General features: G+C 44.0%; 1 protein-coding gene across 1 annotated transcript in view; it reads left to right on the forward strand.

The window, feature by feature from the left end:
- Window positions 1-21,230, forward strand: part of MCHR2 (melanin concentrating hormone receptor 2) — a 618,664-nt gene that overhangs the window by 222,105 nt on the left and 375,329 nt on the right. Inside the window, exon 2 of the mRNA XM_075340097.1 lies at window positions 1,590-1,662. The gene's annotated coding sequence lies outside the window, so the exon portion shown is untranslated. The remainder of the gene's footprint in view (window positions 1-1,589; window positions 1,663-21,230) is intronic.

Consider the following 21,230-nt stretch of genomic DNA (forward strand, 5'->3'; position numbering starts at 1 on the left):
TCCCCACCGCCCGCCGCGGATAGTCGGCAGCGATCCCTGCACATGTCAGCTAATTCGAACAGCTGACATGTGTAGCTATCAAGCACGAGTGGATCTGTGTTCCACTTGCACCTGTTAACCCCTTGCATCTTGCTCTCAAAATGTGACAGCGAGATAAAACAGCGCACAGCGGTAAGTATTCACTTAGCCGTTGTCATCGGAAGTCACGTGACGTGATCACGTGGATCTGATGGTTGCCATGGTAGCACAGGGTCAAGGGATGACTCATATAGCTACCATGAGTCACTTTCTCTTACACCTAGCAGACAAATGAATTAATAGCTGGCTTCTCCATGCACCATCTATTTCTTGCAAAGTTAACCGAGACTAGCTTGAAAGTATCAAAAATCACAAAATGTTTTTGCATCTTTTGAATTATGGAAAATATTGTGACATTTGAAGGTTTCCAAAAAGGTAGTTGAAGTCATCTTCATGAGTTAGGACCTTAAACTTTTCGTAGCAGTTCTTTATACATAATCTAGGCTATGGTTACTAATTTTCTATCCATTTATTTTTCCATTTCTTCTTCAGTACATACCAAAGGTTTTGTCCTGAAAATTAGAGGAATGCTTTATTAAAATATCTTTAGCTGCAAAATATCTTCTAAATACTGCAGAACAATATGTTTTACTATTATGAGTATAGATATGAGTTTACTATGTGTAATACAGAATTCCAATGCTATCCGTTACCTAATGCATGGAATCTATGTATCATACAAGTCACTAAATCTGAGAACAGTTGTAAGGAATATTTATTATGCTTTGATGTAGGGAAACTCAAGTGATAGAATAACTTGAAAAAAAAAAGTATTGAGTGACATAAACTCAATAAATATTTATTATGGTGTTTATGCAGCCAAAATTTCCTATGTTAAGAACTAACAATACAGTATTGTGTAGTGGTGACATAAGAAAGTAGGGAACATATATCTTTCAGTGCCTCGTGAGGCAGGAAAATTGAATTACCTAATATGAAGAACAAAAGCACTTTTCCCTCTGATGCCATTATGATACATGAGTTCCTAAATCTTCATCTCATAATTTGCCTCAAGCAGTCCAATGACAACTATGTAATGCACTGGTGGCTTATGTTGTTTAAATAAATAGCCAGGTGACCACTTTAGTTATCTACTCAGAGTTTCTTAACTGGGCGCTTCCATTCTCAATTTTTTGTTAGTGCTAAAGGGCTTAGTAGAGTCTTAGCCTTTTAATACAGAAATTGAATAAATATCCCTGCCTTATATTGATCAATAATATATGTTTGCTTTACATCAGTCAAACCCATTTTTCCCTACTAACCCTATTCAATAAAATGTAACATTTTATTGACTTATTACTATAGTTACTTAACCACTCTTTTGTTGCTGATATTCCCAATACATTCAATCAATATACTGGGAGCTGTTTACTTAGAAAAAGTTAAAGAAGCATTCCAAACAAAGTTTTTATCCTTTTAATATACTGTAGTGATCACATTATATGGCACTGTGTACTTATAAATGCTCATTTTACTCTTCTACCCAGTTAATTCTTCTTTTTATCCTTTAGGTCTATGACATCACGTGATTAAACACAGACCAGTTGAATCCTTCTAAGCTCTATGTAGAAACAAATTCAGAAGGTAAGGGATGGCACATGCAGCAACGGGTAAAATCCAAGGTCTTTACTGAAAATAGGTTAAAAATAAATGTTTTCCATGATATTGTATGTTAATCTAATCTTACAAGTTTCTAGGGCAATATGGATCCTTAGTCATAGTCTATCACAAAAAAACATTGTGGGAAACCACCTACTTATAAACACCTCACACTTAAATGTGTATTCACTGAAATACATGCTAACATATTTTTTGGGCTCTAAGACGCACTTTTTTTTGCCCCAAATGTTGGGTGAAAGTGTGGGGTGTGTCTTATAGTCTGAATGTAGAGCATTGTTACGGGGAATGAGGGTGCTGCGGTGAAGTGGGTCATTGGCGGCATATGCAGGCTGTAGAAGCGCCTGCCGTGACCACACGGGTCCGCTCATTTCATATACATGCATCCTTCCGCCAATCATCTCTCAGCACTGAAGCTCTCGCTGACTGGTGGGCGGGAAGATGGGCAGGGGATGTGCGCATAATTAGCAGCCAGCCGTGTGATCACCCCTGGCAACTACAGCCTGGAGTGATCATGTGTGGCTATATTCACTGCCCCCCGCGTATCATCATCAGCACGGGGGACAGTGAATACGTACGGTATACTCCCCGTTCCCTGCAGCATCACATTGTCCTCCTGTCTGCCGACCTGCCGATCTGTGTAGAGAGCGGTGAGCACAGCGATGATGTCAAACAGGAGGACATCGCGATGCTGCAGGGAACGGTGAACGGCTCCGCACAGGTCAGCAGCACTGCTGTTGGCACTGACAGGAAGACGAGTGATGCTGCTGGAGTGAGGAAAGGTGAGTATAAATCACCTTTGTAATTTTACTGTTAATAAATAGAGAAAAGATCACTTTTATTATTCACTCCTTTGGGGTATTTTAGCATCAAGCGTTAAATTCCAGGACTCTTCTCTGAGAGTTATTTTTTTTTGCCAGTTTCCACTCTAATAGGACGATCCACTTTTTCAATGGGAAAAACATATATTAGAAACCTGCCTGTTGTGAACAGTCACAAAATGTCTATCTACTCCTGAGTAGAGTTGAGCGCGGTTCGCGGTTCGAGGTTCTCCAGTTCTAGGCTCGAGTGATTTTGGGGCCTGTTCTAGATCGAACTAGAACTCGAGCTTTTTGCAAAAGCTCGATAGTTCTAGAAACGTTCGAGAACGGTTCTAGCAGCAAAAAAACAGCTAATTCCTGGCTGGCTTTCCGCTGTAATAGTGTAAGTCACTCTGTGACTCACACTATTATGACATTTCAGTGAATAGTGTGCGGGAACAGCGCCTTCAGATCACTGCTGTTTGTATAATGGCGATCGCCATTTTTTTTTTTTTTCCTTGTCTTCCTTCCCTAAGCGCGCGCGTCTTGTGGGGCGGGCCAGCATGTCAGCCAATCCCAGACACACACACACAGCTAAGTGGACTTTTAGCCAGAGAAGCAACGGCATGTATGATAGGATGTCCATGTCACATGTCCCTGCATTATAAAAACGAGTATCTGCCCGTCCAGACGCCATTATCTCTTCTGCGTCCTTGGTGTCAGACATCACTGGCGCAGCTCCGTCCTTTGTCCTATCGCCGATACTGCTGTATGCGCTCCATACACAGTGCTAGACAGCTTAGGGAGAGCACTTTCTATCAGTCCTTTTAAGGGCTCGTACCGGCAGGGTCAGAGCTATAGGTGACAGGTCCTGAAAACAGAGACAGCGTCTGTGTAGCCAAGGTCAGGGATTTCGTCGCTGCATTTCCCCATTAGGAGGGAATAGAAAGGCAGGCTTCCATTCCTCTACCCAGAGCCCCACAATCCTGGCATTGTACCCTCCTGTCCTCTGCACACTCCAACTCATTATAACTAAGCCATTATACTAGCAAATAGTCAGTGTACCTAGTGGCATCCTAAACGTGGCTATTGTACTTTTGTCTAGTCACACTAGTGCAAAGATATTTGCAGCACGTCTGCCTGCATTGCACACTCCAACTCTTTTTAACTAAGCCATTATACTAGCAAACAGTCAGTGTACCTAGTGGCATCCTAAACGTGGCTATTGTACTTTTGTGTAGTCACACTAGTGGAAAGATATTTGCAGCACGTCTGCCTGCATTGCAGACTCAAACTCTTTTTAACTAAGCCATTATACTAGCAAACAGTCAGTGTACCTAGTGGCATCCTAAACGTGGCTATTGTACTTTTGTGTAGTCACACTAGTGGAAAGATATTTGCAGCACGTCTGCCTGCATTGCACACTCAAACTCATTGTTACTAAGCCATTATACTAGCAAACACTGAGTGAACTTAGTGGCATCCTAAACGTGGCTATTGGACTTCTGTATAGTCCCACTAGTGCACAGATATTTGCAGCACCTCTGCCTGCATTGCACACTCAAACTCATTGTTACTAAGCCATTATACTAGCAAACACTCAGTGTACCTAGTGGCATACAAGAAGTGGCTGTTGTACTCCATTGGTGCCCCACTGGTGCCAAGCTATTTCTAGCACCTGTGCATGACACCCTCCTGCTCTGTTTTTAATAAGCTATAATGATAGCAAAAAATACTGCCATTTAGTGGCATCATAGAACTGGCTGTTGTATTCCATTAGTGCCACACTGGTGCCAAGCTATTTATAGCACCTCTACATGACACCCTCATGCACATTTTGCTACGCTAATGTTATAGCAAACTCAGGGAATTCATTGCTGCATTTGATAATTCGGAGGGATAGAAAATGAGGCTTCCTTTAGCTTTTCCTTCTGTTCATAGACAGCATCTCCAAGTTCACACCCGAAGAGCAATTTCTCCTCCACGTCTAAGTGTGGAGAGGCAGCTAGTGCGCATGCGTGTGCCGATTTACCCCAGCTGCAGCCTAACTACAGTGTTTCGCTTAGTGAGTATGCTCAGCCTGACTGTGCCATTCCTGACGCTAAGTCTTCATTTCGGGATACAGCGCATGCTCCCACACTAAGTGTGAAAAGCCTCTTTGCACAGGTACTTGCATTCCGTGACGGGTCTAAGTCCTGTTTTGTGCCTAGACACCATGCTAAAGCTGATAGTCTTTTTTCAGAGACTGTATTTCATGCTACTGAGCATGCTCAGGCACTTACTGCATCAGAGACTAGGTCCGGTAATGAACTCTTTGGCCCTGCCCCTGATGTGGGGGTCCCATATAGACCACAGGGCATCAGGTGTCCTCCCAAATGGCTTGCAGAGGCCCACCCCTATGACTTGTCACCGCATTATTGATGGTCAGACGATGACTGGTGAGGTGTTTGGGTCATGGCAGCCATGAGGTCATCATTGAAGTTGCGGTTCCAAATAGGACGCTAGTTATGCCACTCATGACGTGTCACTCTACTTTTGTCTCCAGGAGGTGCATTGTGGTTCACCCTGGTTTGGGGCGGACCCAGGTTATAAAAGGGGCTGGAGCCAACAAGGAGGTGCGCAGTCTTCTATTATGCTCCGAAAGAGCACACCTCCATGTGTTGAACCCATTGCGGCTTTAGGCCAGAGGTAGGCAGGGATAGGGCGTCGATGCAGGCCACCACCACAGTTGGTAACGCAGAACGGTTAAGACCAGCTCCTGTCCTACCAGTCCTGCTTGTGCAGCCCAGTGGCATTAACAGGCCTGCTGCTGCTGATGCGCCTGCTGTCCACAGGTGTGGCCCCTACGCACACGGTCAGCGTACTCAATGGCCCCTGTGTTGTTATCAGGGAGTTCCTGGGCTGGGTGGGCATGTGGACCCTGTGACGCTAACAGGGCTCCCAGTCTCCAGATCCGAATGGCGTCTAACTCGGTTCAGGCTACTATTAGTTTCATAGCCACACAGCTGTATCCTCCACCAAACCTTCCAGTTGCCAACCTCTCCTTTTCCAACTGGGAGCACGGTGGACACTGACTGCTGATGGGGATATATACCTTTCTCTTTCTTTTCTTATTAATTTTCGTTATATAGCGGTAACATAGTATATACCACCTTATCCAAATCTGCCAGTCCCACTGTAACAGATGGTGTTTCTTCAGCAAATGTTACTGTTGCTTAACCACCAAATCCACGGACCAAAACTTTTTTCCCCTTTCCAACACACCTGTTCCCCTTTCCACCATCATCTGTCCTTTTTCAACTCATTTTGGTATATGACCAAAAGTGCAACTCTGCAGGGACACCGTACTCAACGCCATCTCAGCACAGCAGCCAGCCCTCGGTCCCTCAGATGTGGACAAGTAAAAGACCATTTCCTCCTATCCATGACAAAGCATTGAGATTCACTCTGTGCAGCACTGGTGTTTAGTGGAAAAGCAGATCTAAGATTGCGTACCACATTCTGCAGATACTCCTGTATACGTGCGTCCATTTCTATGGCAGGAATTATTTCGCCAAATTTTGTCTTGTACCGGGGATCTAACAGTGTGGCAACCCAGTATTCAGGATTACTTTGAATTCATACAATCCGAGGGTCATGTTGTAGGTAGTGCAGCAAGAAGGCGCTCATGTGTCTTGTGCATCCAGGAGGACCAAGTCCTTGGTGTGTTGGTGGCAGAGAGGTGAGAATCGTGCCTCCTTCCTCTGCCCTCTCCCCACAACCTCGCACAACCGAAATGTGAGCAAGCTCTCACTCATCTGCTGAGTCTTCCATGCCCATCGCCAGTTCGTCCTCCATTTCTTCATGGGCTCCTGCACCTTCCTCAACACTTTTTGCTGATACTATGCGCCCTTGTTAATCCCTCTCCCTCACCATGACTGCCGCATAGGTGCCGCTGACCATCTGGACCTCGTAGATCTTGTTATCCCTTCCACATATGACTCCTCCTGTACTTCCTCCCCTTCCTCTTGTCCCAACTCCTGACTCCGAATAATAATTACAGTGTGCTCCATCATGTAGATGACCAGAATTGTCACGCTGAGAATGGCATTGCCAGTGCTAAACATCTTCGTCGACATTTGTAAACTGTGTAGCAGGGTGCATAGGTCCTTGATCTGACACCACTCCAGCAGCGTGATCTGCACCACCTCTGGATCAAGTCATCCCAGGCTACACAGTATGTCATAACGTATTGCAGCAGGGTTCGGCGGTGCTGCCACAAACGCTGCAACATGTGCAGATTCAAATTCCTGCGTGTCGGCACATCGCATTTCAGGCGTTTAACCACCAGACCTAAAGACTTCTGTAGCGACGAAAGTTGTTGAGCTGCTGTGTGCGCACGATGGAAGTGAGCACATAGCGAGCGTGCCCGCTGCACAAGGCCATGTAGGCCGGGATGGTGTTTTAAAAATTGCTGGAGAATTAGGTTCAACACGTGAGCCATACAAGGCACGTGTGTCACATTGCCCTGACGATGGCCCGCAGCCAGGTTTGCATCATTGCCGCACACGTCTGTTAAGTCACCAAAGGAGTACGCTCCGTCAATTTGTACTCCGGTCGCCAGGTGACAACGTGTTCCTTTCATGCATAGTGCTGATGATGGGAGAGGAGTCGATGCCAGCGGCGCAGGTGGACGCAGGTTATGCTTACCCACTGGGCTGCATTACCTTGACAGATGCAGAATCTCTGGCTGAATGTAGCTGGTGGGTATCTCACAGATGAAATACCATCATTCAGCTACAACCAATGGGAAGACACCACACCCTTTTTTATGCCCATCCTGTCTGCAGACCACTGCCAGACATAGCTATGAACCTCTGGTTAATTTTACCCCCAGTTCAGTTTTATGATTTTGTGTGCTTGTTACCTGACTACTTTTCCTGCTTGCTGTTTATGTAAAATGTTGGCCGATCCGCATTTCACCTCTGCTTGTTTTCTGATTAAGTCCTGGCCGTCCCATTCTGTTCCTGTTCCTCAATTAATGTTTTGACCCTGCCTGACTACTATTCTCTGGAACTGCAGCCTTCCACAGGTATTAATCACCTTGGGCCCTGTGTAATTCCTAATCCCTGTATAGGGGTTAAAGGGTTTCAGGGTTCTAGGGGTCCTGCTTGGTGAGTGGCTTCCCTCTAGCCTATCATTTACAGCCCATCTGAGTGTGTGGATCAAGGAAGGCGTTACACCGTGCTCTCTGCAGAAGGCCATGTGGGCCAGGATAGTGCTTTAAAAATTGCTGGACAACCAGGTTCAACACGTGAACCACACAAGGCACGTGTGTCACATTGTCACAGCGAAGGGCCGCACCCATGTTTGCATCATTGTCGCACCCGGCCTTCCCTGGCTGCTGGTTGAGTGGAGACAACCATTGATGAAACTCGGTCTCCAGAGCTAACCATCCACAACTTCTCAGCGGTGTGACTCACATTTCCCATACATTTCAAAGAAAACCTTTGACCGCCTGATGGCATTGAGCTCTGCTGCCAGCATAGTAAGGAGGTGTGTGGTATTCCTTGTGCGCAGTTACAAGGAAGGGTGGCCTGACCACACAGGGTTTGCACCAAGGTGGAGGACCCACACGAGGTTGAAGAGGCAGAAGCAGTGTATTAACTTCTACATACAGAAGAAGGATTGAAACAACTCGTGGGGACGGCAAGACTTGTACAGCAGACTCTTCTCCATCTCTCCCCACAGTAACCCATTGCCCAGTCAGCGACATGTAACGCCCCTGTCCATGCTTACTGGGCCAATTATCTGTGGTGAAATGCACCCTGTCACACAGAGTTTCTCAAGGAATCAGTGATGTTTAGTGCGACATGCTGGTGTAGTGCGTGCACGCCTTTGTTGGAGAAGGAGTGGCGCCTGGGTATCGGCTCTTGGGGCACTGCGATGGGCATAAGGTCTCGAAAATCCTCGGTTAAAAAGGTTGGAAAGGCAGCATTTTGGTAGCCAACAGTTTCCAGATGCTGAAAGTCAACCTCTAAGCCATGTCATGCCCTTCTAAAAGCATGTAAAACACAGTAAGGGGACTCCAACCACAGTCTTTCTCGTTTCCACTAACTGGGCCACACACACCCCACTTGACTGGCATCGGTTGAGCCCCCTTTTGAAAAAGAAAAAGATGCTTTGCATGAAGCACTCTCAAAAATACGCGTGCCTTTCCCGTCCCCTGGCTGACCCAGGGGAAGAAAAGTCCTCTGAGAGCCATGACTTCTTCATCTTGGTTCTTTTAGAAACACAGCGAGGGGACTCCAACCACAGTCTCCCTCGTTTCCACTAATTGGGCCACACACACCCCACTTGACTGGCATCAGTTGACCCCCATTTTCAAGATGAAAAAGATGCTTTGCATGAAGCACTCTCAAAAATACGCGTGCCTTTCCCGTCCCCTGGCTGACCCAGGGGAAGAAAAGTCCTCTGAGAGCCATGACTTGTTCATCTTGGTTCTTTTAGAAACACAGCGAGGGGACTCCAACCACAGTCTCCCTCGTTTCCACTAACTGGGCCACACACACCCCACTTGACTGGCATCGGTTGAGCCCCTTTTTGAAAAAGAAAATATGCTTTGCATGAAGCACTCTCAAAAATACGTGTGCCTTTCCCGTCCCCTGGCTGACCAGGGGAAGAAAAGTCCTCTGAGAGCCATGACTTGTTCATCTTGGTTCTTTTAGAAACACAGCGAGGGGACTCCAACCACAGTCTCCCTCGTTTCCACTAACTGGGCCACGCACACCCCACTTGACTGGCATCGGTTGAGCCCCCTTTTGAAAAAGAAAAAGATGCTTTGCATGAAGCCTTCTCAAAAATACGCGTGCCTTTCCCATCCCCTGGCTGACCCAGGGGAAGAAAAGTCCTCTGAGAGCCATGACTTGTTCATCTTGGTTCTTTTAGAAACACAGCGAGGGGACTCCAACCACAGTCTCCCTCGTTTCCACTAACTGGGCCACACACACCCCACTTGACTGGCATCGGTTGAGCCCCCTTTTGAAAAAGAAAAAGATGCTTTGCATGAAGCACTCTCAAAAATACGCGTGCCTTTCCCGTCCCCTGGCTGACCCAGGGGAAGAAAAGTCCTCTGAGAGCCATGATTTGTTCATTTTGGTTCTTTTAGAAACACAGCGAGGGGACTCCAACCACAGTCTCCCTCGTTGCCACTAATTGGGCCACACACACCCCACTTGACTGACATCAGTTGATTCCCCTTTTCAAAATGAAAAAGATACTTTGCATGAAGCACTCTCAAAAATACGCGTGCCTTTCCCGTCCCCTGACTCAACCAGGGGAAGAAAAGTCCTCTGAGAGCCATGATTTGTTCATTTTGGTTCTTTTAGAAACACAGCGAGGGGACTCCAACCACAGTCTCCCTCGTTGCCACTAATTGGGCCACACACACCCCACTTGACTGACATCAGTTGATGCCCCTTTTCAAAATGAAAAAGATGCTTTGCATGAAGCACTCTCAAAAATACGCGTGCCTTTTGCCTCCCCTGGCTGACCCAGGGGAAGAAAAGTCCTCTGAGAGCCATGTCCACATTGTCAGTGGACAGACACGTGTGCTTATCTGCCAGCAGACCCCCAGCAGCACCGAAGACAGGTTCCGAGAGAACGCTGGCTGCAGGACACGACAAGATCCCCAAGGCGTACGTGGCGAGCTCAGGCAATTTATCCAGATTGGAAGCCTAAAATGAGCAGGGCTCAAGTTGCACAATAATGGAATCGATGTTTCCTTGCATATACTCATATATCTGTGTGTCCTCCTCTTTTTCCTTGTCCAGCTCTTTTGTTTTCGCATGAGTATATGTCCTTGTCACTTTCCCATGTGTTTGTGTTGTGTTGTGAGTTGTTTATCACCTTTTGGACACCTTTGAGGGTGTTTTCTAGGTGTTTTTATGTGTTTGTGATTGCCTGCCATTGTTTCCTATGCAGTTCGAGTTCGGTTCGTCGAACGTTCGACGAGCCGAACTCGAACGGGACCTCCGTTCGGCGAACCGACCTCGAGCCGAACCGGGATCGGTTCGCTCATCTCTACTCCTGAGTATGTACTGTTTTTCTTGGATATGTTTTTATGATGTTCTGCTTTTCTTTTCGTCAGCTTGCGCATAGTAGAGCCTATGTAATGCTGATTGCATGTATTGCATACTATACAATGAACAATATGATGGAATCACAATTGATAAAGGAATTAAAATGACGAATTGTATCATTGGGAATAGAAAAACTACACTTGATATTTTCTGCATAAGGATATACAGTTGCCCACATATTTAAATAAAGCCTTTCATAGAGTGCCAATTCTGGGATGAATTTATTGAATAGAATAAACTGGGTGATATAACATTTTAGCTAGTGATCATCATTTTTTTGCTCCATACCTGCACCCCCTTTAGTGATCTTGATAAGCATATTATCCTGCTTCACTATGGGCAAATATTTATTGATAATATGTTTGATTTGTTTGAACTGCGAGCACTATGGAGTTGCAAACGTTAATGACAAAACTGACTTTTTTTCTATCTAATTTGTCTGATGTGCAGTAGCATGCAAAAGTTTGGGTTCCACTGATCAAAAATACTGATATTGTGAACTGCTATGCAAGTTGAAGATTAAATTAAATGTCTAAGAGGCATAAAAATACAGAAAACACATTTCCTTTGTATTTTCGACAATATATATATATATATATATATACATATATATGTACCGCCCCGCTCTCAGCAACCGAGCTGCTCAGATCCGGCCCTTCTGTGGGTGGCTCGAGGGTCTCCGGACCCGGGGGCCTCACGGTCACTTCAAATGAAAAGGGGTAGTGATGGGATGGTGGATTTAGGACGTATATGTACGGGCTGAGCCGTACGGAGTTCGTGATGCCACCCACGGTGTGTGGTGATATTGGACAGTTACGGGGCACCCGGGGGAGATGTTGTGCAGCAAGTTGTTAACCCCTCCGTGGGCAGGGATGGTGGCCCCAGGACCCGTTAGGGGTTGGCGATGCAGGGAGATGGGCGACCGCAGGGTGCTGATGTACTCACTATTAGAAACACACACGAGTCTCTGTTAAACCAAGGTGATGGTGGTCGGTGTCCGCAGCCGACTGCGTTCGGGTTCCCCCACCCGGCTGGTGGTCTCTGTCTTTCTCCTGCACCTGTGTAAGATAGTGGTCTGGCTGTGCTTGCAACTTCAGGAGTCCGCTCCCGTCTTGTGGTTGCCTAAGGAGCCCTTTGTCCGCAGACGCTGGCCCGAGGGATCTCTGAGCCGTGCCGGTTGCCTTTTATCCCTCTTGGTGGGCTGATGCCTTCAGTGGGGACTTTGGGTGGGACAGAACCTCTAGTCATGGCCGCAATCAGTTAATTAGCTAGCCCCCAGTAACTTCTGGGCCTAGCTTCAGGGTCTGAGTACCCCTCTTTGTGCTCTGGTTTCCGAGTCGGTTCCCTGCGTCGGTATCGGCGGGCCACTACTTTGTCCCGGTCCACCGCGGTTCCACCGAGCCGTCTTCCAGCCATCTGCCTCCTAGCCAAAGGCACCAGGGCTCCTACCCTGGCACCTGTTGAACTTGGTTTCTCGCCTCTGCTGGAGCTGCACACAGCTCCAGCCACCACACCTCTCCAACTTGAACTCTTACACTTGTCTCTCAAACTCCACTGGCTTATCCCCACCCCGGGCTGTTTTGGACTCCTTGGTGGGCATCTTCCAACTGCCTGGCTCTGCCCCCTGGTGTGTCTATCAAGCCCTGAGGGGGGCGACTAGGTTTTTGTGGTTGGCTGTGTGTTACCTGTGAGGGAAGGGTGTAATGCGGGGCCCTATCTGTGACTACCTGGCCCGGCCAGGGCGTCATACTTGTGTATATATATATATATATATATATATATATATATATATATATATATATATGCATATGAATAAATTAGAATATCATCAAAAAGTTCATTTATTTCAGTAATTCAATCCAAAAAGGGAAACGCATATATTATATAGACTCATTACAAACAGAGTGATCTATTTCAAGTGTTTATTTCTGTTAATGTTGATGATTATGGCTTACAGCCACTGAAAACCCAAAAGTCATTATCTCAGAAAATTAGAATATTAAAAATCACCAACTGAAAAAATTATTTTAAATCTTAAATGTTGTCCTAATGAAAAGTATATAGAATAAATGCCTCAATACTTGGTCAGGGCACTTTTTGCATGAATTACTGCATCAATGCAACGTGACATGGAGGTGATCAGCCTGTGGCAATGCTGAGGTGTTATGGAAGTCCAGGTTGCTTTGATGGTAACCTTCATCTCATCTGCATTGTTATGTCTGGTGTCTCTCATCTTCCTCTTGACAATACCCCATAGACTATCTATGGGGTTTAGGCCAAGCGAGTTTGTTGGTCAATCAAGCACAGTGATAATGTGGTTATTAAACCAGGTATTGGTACTTTTGGCAGTGTGGACTGGTGCCAAGTCCTGCTGGAAATTGAAATTTCCATCTCCAAAAAGCCTGTTGGGAGAGGGAAGCATGAAGTGCTCTAAAATCTCCCATAGATGACTGCATTGACTTTGGTCTTGATAAAACACAGTGGACCTACACCACCAGGTTACATGGCTCTCCAAACCATCACTGATTGTGAAAACTTTACACTAGACCTCAAGCAGCTTGGATTGTGGCCTCTCCACTCTTCCTCCAGACTCTGGGACCTTGATTTCCAAATTAAATGCAAAATTTACTTTCATCTGAAAACAACACCTTGGACCACTGAGCAACAGTCCAGTTCTTTTTCTCCTTGGCCCGGATAGGATGATTCTGGCGTTGTCTTTTGGTCATGAGTGGCTTGACACATGGATTGTGACAGTTGTAGCCCGTGTCTTGGATACGTCTGTGTGTGGTGCTCTTAAAGCACTGACTCCACTAGCAGTCCACTCCGTGTGAAGAATCTCTCTCCCAAATTGTTGAATGGCCTTTTCTAACAATTCCATCAAGGCTGTGGTTATCCCGGTTGCTTGTGCACCTATTTCTACCACACTTTTTGTCTTCCACTCAACTTTCCGATTAATGCTTGGATACAGAACTCTTTGAACAGCCAACTTCTTTAGCAATGACCTTTTGTGGCTTACCCTCCTTGTGGATTGTGTCAATGACTGCCTTTTGTACATCTGTCAAGTCAGCAGTCTTTCCCATGATTGTGTAGCCTACTGAACCAGATTAAGGGACCATTTTAAATGCTTAAGATGCCTTTGCAGGGGTTTTGTGGTAATTGTTCTAATCTTCTGAGACAATGACTTTTGCGATTTCATTGGCTGTAAGCCATAATCTTCAACATTAACAGGAATAAACACTGTAAATAGATCACTCTGTTTGTAATGATTATATATATATATATATATATATATATATATATATATATATATATATATATATATATACATATTTTGTATTTAATTACTGAAATATATTAACTTTTTGATGATATTCTAATTTATTGATATGTACTTGTTTATACAGTGGGTATGGAAAGTATTCATATCCCTTTAAATTTTACACTCTTTGTTTCATTGCAGCCATTTGGTAAATTTAAAAAAGTTCATTTTTTTTCTCATTAATGTACACTCTACACCACATCTTGACAGAAAAAAACCCCGGAAATGTAGAAAGTTTTGCAAATTTATTAAACAAGTAAAACTGAAATATCACATTGTCATAATTATTGAGACCCCTTACTCAGTATTGAGTAGAAGCACCCTTTTGAGCTAGTACAACCATGAGTCTTCTTGGGGATGATGCAACAAGCTTTCACACTTGGATTTGGGGATCCTCTGCCATTCTTCCTTGCAGATTATCTCCAGTTCCACCACGTTGGCTGGTGAACGTTGGTGGACAGCTATTTTCAGGTCTCTCCAAAAAAGCTCAATGAGGTTTAGGTCAGGGCTTTGGCTGGGCCAGTTAAGAATGGTCACAGAGTTGTCCTGAAGCCACTCGTTTGTTATTTTAGCTGTGTGTTTAGGGTCAGTGTCTTGTTGGAAGGTGAACCTTCAGCCAAGTCTGGCTATGACAGGGTTTTGATGTGGTGGTCCTTCATCCACACATTGATTGACCTAGCTGTGTGGCATAGCATATTGTCCTGCTGGAAAAAAACAGTCCTCAGAGTTGGGGAACATTTCCTGAGCGAAAGGAAGCAACTGTTTTTCCAGGATAACCTTGTATACGGCTTTATTCATACATCCTTCACAAAGGTTAATCTGCCCAATTTCAGCCTTGCAAAAGCATCCCCAGATTATCACCAATCCTCCACCAAATTGTACAGTGGATGCAAGACACTGTGACTTGTACGCCTCTCCAGGTCTCCATCTAACCATTAGATAACCAGGTGGTGGGCAAGCTTGAAAAGGACAATATGCCATGCCATACAGCTAGGTCAATTAATGTGTGGATAAGGAGGATAAGTGGAGGAGGAATCCTGTATAATGAAGACTGGAGGCAGGTTTATCTTCCAGGCAGCACACGCCCCATAAAAACTTCAAAAATCTCCCATGAGCAAATAACAGGCATGAAATTGCTCACAAAAGTCAAAACACCATGCGATAAAATATAAAAAAAAGTATTTCAGTAGAAAAATATTTTAAAAAAATTAAAATATTACGATCATTTTCATTGTGATTACTGGGATCAAGTAAATGCTTAAAAAGACAGGGTTTTTCTAAAAAGGCAAAAGACGATGGGATAAATACCAGAGGGACCATTATAGGCAAGTTAAATATAATTAAATATACGTCAATAATTAGAATATAATTAAATGTCCATCAAATAACAATAAAAAATAATACACTAGAAAAATAATTAAATGGAGAGTTTTTCCGTTATTAAGGTTCCAATAGCAGATATCTATGTGATAGTAAGGTGCTTAGTGCTCAAAAAGGAATACTGCAATGGAGACTGCAGGAATGAAACAATGGAGACAGATATTAAATACTTAGAGATAGGGTTTGTGGAACTTGTCAGCCTTCAGCCCAACGCGCGTTTTGTCTTGCATTAGACTTCCTGGGAGGGGAGGTTAGTGAAGTGAGTGCACCATAGCCGGGAAGATAGAAGATAGGAAAGAGGAGTTTTGCCAAATCACCCCCTCATCCAGGAGCCATATAGGTATGGCTAATTTCACCTCTGTGCCACCTATGCCCATATTAATAACTATGATGTCATACTATATGGTGGGCTATAGGAGACATCATACTGTATGGGGGTCTGTGGTGGATGTCATAATACTTTGTAGGTTGTGGTAAACATCATACCATAAGGGAGGGTGGATATCATGCTGTATTGGGAGCTGTGGTGAACATCATACTGTATGTGGATGTGTGATGAACATAATACTGTGTGGTGGGCTGTTGTGACTATTATACTGTGTGGGGGGCTGGAATGACATCATTGTGTATGAGGCTTTGGTAACAATCATGCTAAATGGGTGCCTATGAGAGTCATCTTATTGTGTGAGGTGCTGTGGAACATTTGGGTTTTTCAGGCCATTATAATATGTAGTTGTAGAAATTATAATATGTAGTTGGGGAAATTACAATGATTGTGAGGACTTTTTAGAGATATGATACTCTGTGGGGGGCATGGAATGAGATGAGAACACTTAGGGGTTATACTAGAGGCAAAATAAATGTGCAATTTTCACATTACATGTCTGTCTTCCTGTCTCAAAAAGTTGGGAGGTATGCCCTTATGTGACTAAAGGCCACGTCTCACTAAGCAACATCGCTAGCAACATCGCTGATGAGGCACGACTTTTGTGACGCAACAGCGATGTTGCTAGCGATGTTGCTGTGTGTGACATCCAGCAACAACCTGGCCCCTGCTGTGAGGTCACTGGTTGTTGCTGAATGTCCTGGACCATTTTTTAGTTGTTGTTCTCCCGCTGTGAAGCACACATCGCTGTGTGTGACAGTGAGAGAGCAACAACTGAATGTGCAGTGAGCAGGGAGCCGGCTTCTGCGGATGCTGGCAACCAGTATAAATATTGGGTAACCAAGATACCCTTTTCTTGGTTACCCGATATTTACCTTCTTTACCAGCGTCCGCCGCTCTCATGCTGTCAGTGCCAGCTCCCTGCTCTCTGCACACATTGCCAGACTACACATCGGGTAATTAACCCGATGTGTACTCTGGCTAGGAGTGCAGGGAGCCCGATATTTACCTTAGTTACCAAGCGCAGCATCGCTTCCACGCGTCGCTGCTGGCTGGGGGCTGGTCACTGGTTGCTGGTGAGATCTGCCTGTTTGACAGCTCACCAGCAACCCGTGTAGCGACGCTCCAGCGATCCCTGCCAGGTCAGGTTACTGGTGGGATCGCTGGAGCGTCACTTAGTGTGACAGTACCTTAAGCCTATGTGCTAGAATTTTGCTACGGAGTCTCATGATGTCTATGTAATTCTTCTCACAGATGTTATGTTTAGAAAAAGGGGTCATGGTAGTCTGGAAAAGAAAAAGGGAAAATGAACGATTACGAGCATCATCGGCATTGATGAGAACCTGTATAGTATACACATATTAGGTCTGCAGAGCAAATCAGTCCTAGTACAAAAACTTTGGTTAATGATCAATCAGTATAATGGTAATGGTGTTATCACTACTGTATGTGTGGGTAATATTTGGTTATTGTTTGGTGGTATTTGTCTGTTATAGTAAATATTATTATTAAAGTATTATTAAATCTTATAAATCAGTATTATTGGAAATATTTTTTTTTAGTAAATGTTGATTTCTTTGAGGCAGGGTGATATTAGTAATAGAGACCCCCATCTGGGGAAGTTGACAGCATGGGCCCATGTGCTTTCGAATGTCAGGGCTGAATTTCAGTCGAAATCCTTCCCTGACATCACCTAGTATGCTTCAAGACAATAAGCATTAAGTTTATACAACATCTAAATTTGCATAAAATGATGATATGATCAAAATACTTGTCTAATAATAATTGTGCACACAGTGTAATTAAAACCAAATGTTACAAGCAGCAAAAGTGCATATAACCTTATTTAAAAATGTTGAAAATAACCAAATTATTTATTTTATGCTGTATTCTGTTTATGGCTGTAAAGGTTTTCTGTATTATTATTAATAATATTATTATTAATATTATTATTATTAATAATAAAAAGAAAGCATTTCTATTTGTAATGTCTTCCAGCTCTAGGTTTCTAATTTACTGTATAATTTGCAATTTACTAAGATAAGTTCTCTTTTTTCATCTAGTGATATCTGCTGACATTTTTGGGGGCCAAATTCCTCTTGAATTTGGTGCTAAATAAAAAATGCTCTTTACTTTTTTTCTTTTTAGATCAAAAAACTCACAAAATTCTTTAAAAGTTGAAACTGATGATCACCTTTGTCTGGGGCACATCCAGATCAAGGGCCCAATTGGCCAAATTACAGAAACCCAAGGACATGGGGGGTATGGCCCTTCCTGATCTTTATATCTACTACCTGGCCGGACAACTGAAATATCTTGGTCAATGGACACTCCCCGGGGTTAGGGGTTCTCCGGAGGGACTCCTGGCAGAGTTCACAGGTGTGGATCTCCTGTGGCCGTTGTTGACGGACCACAGGAGGGCCCCTGAGGGCCGTGTCCTCCCGATGCACAAATTGGGGGCCAGGATCTGGAAAGAGGCTAAAGCCATATTCAGATTTCATGATGTACCAACTGAGACACCCATATGGGATAACCTGGACCTTCCACACTTTTGTGGGTTGCCGGGGTTTGGCGAATGGAGGAATCGCGGAATAGTCTCCCTGGGATCACTGGTCCGGGATGGTGAACTCCGCCCCTTTGCACAACTGCGTACGGAATTCGATTTGCCGGAATCTCATGGGTTTCAGTACCTCCAGATTAGGCACGCCTTTTGGGCTCAGTTCTCTGGCTGTGGGGTTAGATTCTCTTCCTTCCCAGTCATTGGAATTATTAGACCACATGGCCCTGGTGGTCTTATTTCTAAACTATACTCCTCCCTCATTTGGGCCAAGGCCATGAACAGTCCTCTTTCTGTCCGAGGGAGGTGGAGTGCCAGGATCCCTGAAATAGATGATGTAGTGTGGGACGACATTATCGAATCCCACACGCTGGTCTCTCCTGCAGTTAATAATAGACTGATTCAGTTATATATAATACACCAAAGTTATATCACTCCCCAGAGACTGAACAAGATGAAAAAGACGAATAAATTGGTGGGGATGGGCTGTCCGAGATGCGGGAGAGACGGTGCTTATTTCTGGCACATGATATGGGATTGCCGAGTCATTCTCTCCTATTGGAGTGAGATTGTAACAACTCTTTCCACCATACTTCAAAAAGCGGTTGCTATGTGCCCAATCCTGTGTCTATTTGGGGTGGTAGATGTACACTCCTTCCGTCAGAACAATTTGTTTATAAGACAAGAGGCTCTTTAAATAAATTCGACAAAATATGGGGTAGATGGATGGGATCGCCCTTGACTGGAGGATCAACCGGTTCCCTGGCTGATAACCTACAGTCGGTATTATCGCAATAATAGCCAATAATGCTCCAGTGGGCGGAAAGGAGACACATGTGATTCATGATATACTGTATCAGGGATATTACGTGATCCCTGAAACCTGGGTTGCACTCTCCTTGTTAACATGGGCTTTTTGCCTCAAGATGGATATGTCTCGCGAGCTGACACCTTTGCTATGTTTAATGTATTATGACCATGCTGAAAGTAATAGACGTTGACTTGATTGTTGTTGCTTTATTACCCTGATTATCAATCAGTTTACATGTATTTTTACTGTACAATTTGCTGACTTCTCCTCTAATGTAATGATTTACTTAACTTTCAATAAAACGAGTTTAAAAAAAAAAAGTTGAAACTGATCTAAATTTTAAAAAAAACCTGCCAGAAACCTTCTTCAGGCGTCGTACACCAAAAGTATGCTGCATTTGAAAAAGTAGCATTTCATGAATAAATCTAAAAAAATGTGGCTGAGGAAAGATGTTAAGGTCAAACTAAAAAAAACAAAGATTAAAAAGAAAGACAATTTTAAAATTTGTGCTAAATTTACAGATAATAATTACAAATATTAAAACCACTAATATAGAGCAGATTACTCCAGAAAAGTGAAGAAAGAACGATGATGAATTGGGGCCTTAGTGTTTCAGTGCTGTGTATACACTGTCCCTTCATATTTTAGAGTCGAGTAACCAGCTGTCATCACTAATCACCATGGCCCTTGGGTTTGTTAGAGTGCCAGCTCATAGCTTGCTGTTATCACTAATCATTGATGTCCCCAGCTGCCTATACATACAGCTTTCTGGAGGTCTTCCTGTATGAGGACAGCTTATTTTAGTACACTATGTGGCTTGAGATCAGGGATAAAATACATTTTCTTAATAATTTTTGAAGTTTTTTTAGAATGTCTGTTTTTTCCATGGATCGATGCATCAAGCCACAAATGTATTTTTGATATACTTTAAAAGAAGTTTGAACAGTACATTACTGGTAGACTTACAAGCATTGTCCATGGTCCCTCCTTGTAAAAGAAAGTGAGTTCCTAACCATAGACAAAGGGTCTTAAAAAGTGAGTATAAGCCCATAGGAACACTAAAAACAGGTCAGACTTTCACTAAACATATGGGTCCTGTTTCATTAAGATTTGGCATTTCGTATGCCAGTCCTAAATAGGGACATTCAGTAACAAGATGGGTCAAATTAAATTAAAAATGCATGCCACTTATTCAAATAAACACATCTTATCAGTGGCGTGAGATTCCGTGGTTCTCGCCATAAAAGTAACATGAGTCAGAGGCAGGAGTAACATTTCTAGCATAAAAGCACTGAAATTATTGTTGAATTTGATGGGCGGGCATAGAAACATCCAGTCCCAAAGCAGCTCTTAACCAGCCCCACTCATTCTGATCAAATTGCCCAAAACTGGTAGGTGAATGCCAAATTACTCACCATTTTTGAACGGCTGAGTGACTTTACACAGCCACTTTTTATTTACTTTAATTTTACTTTGATTAATGAGGACCATAATCTCTGAAGATTATGTACGTTCTCTCGTTTTCGATGACAAGTAAAGTAGTATTTTTAATACATGGGGTATTAAAGGTGTTTTTCTTTAGTTTAATATTGATGACCCATCCACAGGAGATGTCATGAATATAAGATTGGTGGGAGTTGAGGAACCTTGACAAAAAAATCTGAATTGGGCTGGAGTCCCACTTACGTGTGACTAGCACAAGGATCGCGTCTCATTACTAGAGATGAGCGAACCGGTCCCGGTTCGGCTCGAGGTCGGCTCGACGAACGGGGGTCCCGTTCGAGTTCGGTTCGTCGAACGTTCGACGAACCGAACTCGAACGTATAGGCTATAATGGGAGGCAATCACAAACACATAAAAATGCATTGTAAATGTACACAAACAGTTAATAAACATTGCCATAACACTTACCGGTCCTCGCGATCCCTTCTGCACTCTGTCTCCTGCCGCTATTCCATCCGATGATCGCTGAATCCTCCCGGTGACCTGCACTGCCAGCAGAGAAGCAGGACCTATCGTGACGTCAAAATAGCCATGTGACCAGTCACGTGGCTATTATCTCATTGGCTACAGACTGGTCACATGACTATGACACGTCATGTAGGACCTGCGAGTGCATCTCTCCGGTACACGGTGCACATATGTGTATCGCCGTGTACCGGC

This window comes from Anomaloglossus baeobatrachus, chromosome 3 (genome assembly GCF_048569485.1).
Source record: "Anomaloglossus baeobatrachus isolate aAnoBae1 chromosome 3, aAnoBae1.hap1, whole genome shotgun sequence".
Classification (NCBI taxonomy): domain Eukaryota; kingdom Metazoa; phylum Chordata; class Amphibia; order Anura; family Aromobatidae; genus Anomaloglossus; species Anomaloglossus baeobatrachus.